A 6,225-nucleotide genomic window follows, 5' to 3' on the forward strand; every position below is an offset into this window, starting at 1 on the left:
AGTGACACATAAACAGCGGTGTGTGAATCTGTAGCTTTTTTCAACAATTTCTTCACTATTTGTACTCTATTTTCCACCAGACCATTGGCTTGTGGGTATTTAGGACTTGAGTGTTGTGACGGAATCTATATTTGTTGGAAAACTTTAAAATCAAGACAGTTGAACTGAGGCTTGTTGTCTCTTCTCACAATTTGTGGAATCCCATGTCTAGCAAAAATTGATTTGATGTGTCTTATGACAGTTTGCTGTTGTGCTTTTGAGCAATGCAATTTCAGGATAGTGAGAATAATAATCCAGCACTAATACATATTTTTTCCTGCATGTATGAATAAGTCAATGCCCACTTGATACCATGGAGCCACAGGCTCCTCCATTACCATCGTGGGCTCTTTTCTTTGTGGTTATCTGTATTTTAGGCATGTTGTGCAAGCCTTTACAGCATCTTCTATGTCATTATTTATGTTGGGCCAATATAGAGCACACCTTGCTCTCCTTTTGCATTTTCAATGGCAAGATGCCCCTCATGTATTGTTTAACATGTCTTTCTTTAGCAGTGCTGGAACAAGAAGTCGTGAGCCTTTGAACAGAATGCCAGCTAGTGCTGACAGCTCTTCCTTGAACTGAGAGTAGGGGCTAGGTATACATTTTCCAGGCCAACCAGCACAAATAGCTGTTATCATCAATATAAATCATAGTTCCATCAAGACCTTCAACATTTGTTGCACCTTTCTGTGAAATACTTCAGATGCAGAACACAGTCCAAAAGGAAGATTATGAAAGCAATACCTTCTGAAGGGCATATTGAAGGTACATAATCTAGTGCTATTCTTTTCAAGGAGAACTTGCCAAAACCCAGAAGAGGCATCCGAAGTGGAGAAATATTTAGCTTCTGCCATGTTGCCAAAAACTTCTTCCCTGGTGGAAATGGGAAAATGATCCTTTTTTGATGTGCCTGTTCATTTGCTTAGGATCAAGATACAATCTCAAGGATCCATCTTTTTTTCTGTTCTGACCAGTGAATGAACCCCAAACAGTTGGTTGTTCAATGATGTCCATGTTAACTAAACTAATTCCTTTTTCAGTTTCTCCCTTAGTAAAAAGGGAACATTTCTTGGAGCATGTATGGTGGAAGTATTTGGTTTTCTTAGTTCTATTTTGTACTCAGTTGACAGTTTCCCTATACCTTGAAACACATCATAACACTCTTCTTCTATGTTCTTGCTTTCTAATCCCCCAATAGCATCCATTTTCTTAATCAAACCTAGAATTTTACACATTTGTAACCCAATAATTGGCACTAGCTTTCCTGGGACTGTTAAAAACTGTTTTTTTACTAAATTACTTTTGTGTCTAACATGCAGTACATAAATACCCTTGGTTGCAATCATGTTCCCATTATATGTTCTAAGTCCCACTTTCTTATTCTCATAGTATATAGGTTTAGTTTTCATTTTTTGAATAATGTATTCTGGTATTACATTGACCTGTGCCCCTGTATCTAATTTAAAAGTTACCATTACTCCATTGATGTCCAGGGTAATTGTCCAATCCGCAGAAGAATGAACTTCTTCCATTGGGTCAGTGACAGACAAGGTTCTTTGGCTGAAGCTGGGGGCCGGTGGCTGGAGCTGGAAGCCGGGGGCCAGAGGCCAAGGACTAGAGCTGGGACCCGGGGTCCAGGTGCTGGAGCTGGGAGCCAGGGGCTGGGGCCAGGGGCCAGAGGCTGGAGCCAGGGACCAGGGGCTGGAGGCGGAGGCCGCCGCCTTTTAAAAATGTTTTCACATTTTGCTTTTCATTCTAATGAGCATCATCCACATGATTTGGAAGCCTGGTTTTGAATTTCCTGTTAAACAGCATTTCTGCTGGGAACAATCTATGTTTCATGGGTGCTGCCTTGTAATTTGAGTGACACATAAACAGCGGTGTGTGAATCTGTAGCTTTTTTCAACAATTTCTTCACTATTTGTACTCTATTTTCCACCAGACCATTGGCTTGTGGGTATTTAGGACTTGAGTGTTGTGACGGAATCTATATTTGTTGGAAAACTTTAAAATCAAGACAGTTGAACTGAGGCTTGTTGTCTCTTCTCACAATTTGTGGAATCCCATGTCTAGCAAAAATTGATTTGATGTGTCTTATGACAGTTTGCTGTTGTGCTTTTGAGCAATGCAATTTCAGGATAGTGAGAATAATAATCCAGCACTAATACATATTTTTTCCTGCATGTATGAATAAGTCAATGCCCACTTGATACCATGGAGCCACAGGCTCCTCCATTACCATCGTGGGCTCTTTTCTTTGTGGTTATCTGTATTTTAGGCATGTTGTGCAAGCCTTTACAGCATCTTCTATGTCATTATTTATGTTGGGCCAATATAGAGCACACCTTGCTCTCCTTTTGCATTTTCAATGGCAAGATGCCCCTCATGTATTGTTTAACATGTCTTTCTTTAGCAGTGCTGGAACAAGAAGTCGTGAGCCTTTGAACAGAATGCCAGCTAGTGCTGACAGCTCTTCCTTGAACTGAGAGTAGGGGCTAGGTATACATTTTCCAGGCCAACCAGCACAAATAGCTGTTATCATCAATATAAATCATAGTTCCATCAAGACCTTCAACATTTGTTGCACCTTTCTGTGAAATACTTCAGATGCAGAACACAGTCCAAAAGGAAGATTATGAAAGCAATACCTTCTGAAGGGCATATTGAAGGTACATAATCTAGTGCTATTCTTTTCAAGGAGAACTTGCCAAAACCCAGAAGAGGCATCCGAAGTGGAGAAATATTTAGCTTCTGCCATGTTGCCAAAAACTTCTTCCCTGGTGGAAATGGGAAAATGATCCTTTTTTGATGTGCCTGTTCATTTGCTTAGGATCAAGATACAATCTCAAGGATCCATCTTTTTTTCTGTTCTGACCAGTGAATGAACCCCAAACAGTTGGTTGTTCAATGATGTCCATGTTAACTAAACTAATTCCTTTTTCAGTTTCTCCCTTAGTAAAAAGGGAACATTTCTTGGAGCATGTATGGTGGAAGTATTTGGTTTTCTTAGTTCTATTTTGTACTCAGTTGACAGTTTCCCTATACCTTGAAACACATCATAACACTCTTCTTCTATGTTCTTGCTTTCTAATCCCCCAATAGCATCCATTTTCTTAATCAAACCTAGAATTTTACACATTTGTAACCCAATAATTGGCACTAGCTTTCCTGGGACTGTTAAAAACTGTTTTTTTACTAAATTACTTTTGTGTCTAACATGCAGTACATAAATACCCTTGGTTGCAATCATGTTCCCATTATATGTTCTAAGTCCCACTTTCTTATTCTCATAGTATATAGGTTTAGTTTTCATTTTTTGAATAATGTATTCTGGTATTACATTGACCTGTGCCCCTGTATCTAATTTAAAAGTTACCATTACTCCATTGATGTCCAGGGTAATTGTCCAATCCGCAGAAGAATGAACTTCTTCCATTGGGTCAGTGACAGACAAGGTTCTTTGGCTGAAGCTGGGGGCCGGTGGCTGGAGCTGGAAGCCGGGGGCCAGAGGCCAAGGACTAGAGCTGGGACCCGGGGTCCAGGTGCTGGAGCTGGGAGCCAGGGGCTGGGGCCAGGGGCCAGAGGCTGGAGCCAGGGACCAGGGGCTGGAGCCGGAGCCTGCCGCAGGCTCCCTGGCTCCAGGGAAGTGCTCCGTTCCCCCACATCAGGGCCGGGAAGTGGAGCACTTCCCTGGAGCTGGCGGAGCCCGCGCCAGCTGCCCACACCAGCCTCCATCCCTGCCTTGCCTCACCTCAGGGAGGAGCCGCTGCCTGCCCCAGTGAGGCTCCGCTGGCTCGGGGACACTGCTCCGCTCCCTGGCCTTGATGCCATGTGCGTCCTTGCTCCCTGAGGCCATGTGGGGGAGCAGAGCAGTGTCCCGGAGTCGGCAGAGCCTCACTTGGGGCAGGCAGCAGCTCCTCCCCGATGTGAGGCAAGGCAGGGATGGAGGCGGGGGGCTGGCGCAGGCTCTGCTGGCTCTGGAGAAGTGCTCCATTCCCTGGCCCTGATGTGGGGGAGCAGAGCACTTCCCCAGAGCCGGCGGAGCCCACGCCAGGCTCCCAACCCAGCCTCTAGCCTCTTCTGGTGCACGGCCTTGAAAAGGCTGTGCACGGCCACGCTTTTAGTTGTGCATGGCTGCGCACGCATGCACCTTAGAGGGAACCTTGGTTGGTTGCTGTTTTCAGTTTCATCAAGGCTGAGGCTGGAATGTTGTAAATCTTAAAAAGGCTTTCACCCAGCAAGGACACTCCTCCAGAGAGATAGATCGCACATTTGAAAGAGCCACCCGGATACCATGTGAAGCACTGCTGCAGTACAGAAGAAAACCCCCCACAAGTCGCACACTGCTGGTTATGACATATCACCCTTCCCTTGAACCCGTACGAAAAATCCTCAAACAATTGCAACCCATACTAGAAAGAGACCCTATTCTTAAGGAGATCTTCCCAGAGCCACCCACCGTAGCTTTCAAACAAGCACCGAACCTCGCTAACCTCATCACCAGAAGTAAACTTCCTCACTCTCTCTCCACTCTCTCTCCAATCTCTCAGTCCTGATCCTCAAAGGAAACTTACAGAATACTTCCCAGAGACGAGCCTATGAACTCCACTTCATCAACCTCGTAGATACTAACAATCATGGACTAAATATAGACATTGGATGTATGACACATTATAACCTGCTTGACATCTGACTCCCCAGGTATCTCTCCACTTTCATCCCCCTTCTCTCCCCCCACACCCACTCTCACCCATTGATCCCTCAATCTACATTTTCAATGACTGCCTATCTTGTATGCATACCAGCCCAGCCTCTGGCTTTTTTAACTTTTCACTCCATCCAGGAAGAGCACACACAAACTGCTGAAACTTCCTTAGCTTGACAAAGGGTTTTTGAACCCGAAAGCTTGCTTAAAAACTGTTCTCCACCTATTTAAGGTGGTCTAATAAAAGACATCAGAGTCACCCAAAGAACCTTGTCTGCCTATGTCTTTAGACCAACATGGCTACAACCTACACCGCTGTAACATTGGGCCAGTGAGGAATTCTTCCTTTTCCTCATTGCATAGAGCATGCACCTGTTGTTTCTTGTGTGGTGCATCCTGCTCCTTTCTGCAAACTCTTGCAAAGTGATTGTATCTTTTGCATTTGTTGCAGCGCTTAGCAAATGCAGGGCATTTCATGGTTTTGTGGTAACCCCACAGCAACTAAGCTTACCATTGTTTCTTCATGCAATTATCTTTGGCCTCTGCTTTCCTGCTTCATAGTGAGGTCCTCCTTTCTGTAGTATTTATATGTTGCCTTAGGTTTTTGCAGTCTTATAATCCTGTCTAGTTCAGCTTGTTCTGTTTTTTCCTCCAGCTTCTGCAGCCTGGCATTTTTTATCTCATCCGCTTCACACATTCTAATTGCCTTTTCCAAATTAAGCTCAGGATCATCTAGCAGCCTTTCCTAAGGTTTGTATTCCTTTTAACCAATACTATTTGGTCTCTGATCGTGGACACTTTTAGGTCTCCAAAATTGCATGTCTGGCTTAGCAGTCTGATGTCTTTGACAAACTCCTCTATTGTCTTACCTTCTTTCTGATGTCTCATGTGGAAATTGTACTGTTTCAAAGGTTTCATTTGGTTCGGGTACACAATATTTGTCAAAATGTTTTATTTCTGTGTCATAGCTTTTCCATTCTGCTGTTGTCAGTTGTAGGCTATTATAAAGAGAAAGCACTTCTGGGCCTGCTATATTTAATAAAATAGCTACCTTGAGTGGATCTTCCTTCTCTGTAGCTCTACTGGCTGTCGTATATATGGTAAAGCTTTGCTTACATTTTTTCCAGTTTTCTGCTGCATTGCTAAACAGCTTTAATTCCCCTGGAATTCAAAGATGCTCCATTTTTCTATCTTTCTCACACCCATTCCTGGTATAATGTTAGTTCTCAAAAGACCAAGGAGTTAAACTTATAGAACAATAAAGCTTGTTTATTCAGAGAGCCTTCTTTGTCTGCTGATCTGCTGTTCCTTCCCTGCACTTCCCAAACCAATGCAACAACTTATACATGAAGAAATACAAAACTCTAGAACAAATCCAAGATAGTAAAAATCCTCTTAGATAGAAAATAAACTTAATTTTGCACAGGGGAACTTTGAGGCTGGAAGTCAGGGTTCATGTGCCCTAAAGGTTGCAGAAA

Source organism: Alligator sinensis, unplaced genomic scaffold (genome assembly GCF_000455745.1).
Source record: "Alligator sinensis unplaced genomic scaffold, ASM45574v1 scaffold534_1, whole genome shotgun sequence".
Lineage (NCBI taxonomy): Eukaryota > Metazoa > Chordata > Crocodylia > Alligatoridae > Alligator > Alligator sinensis.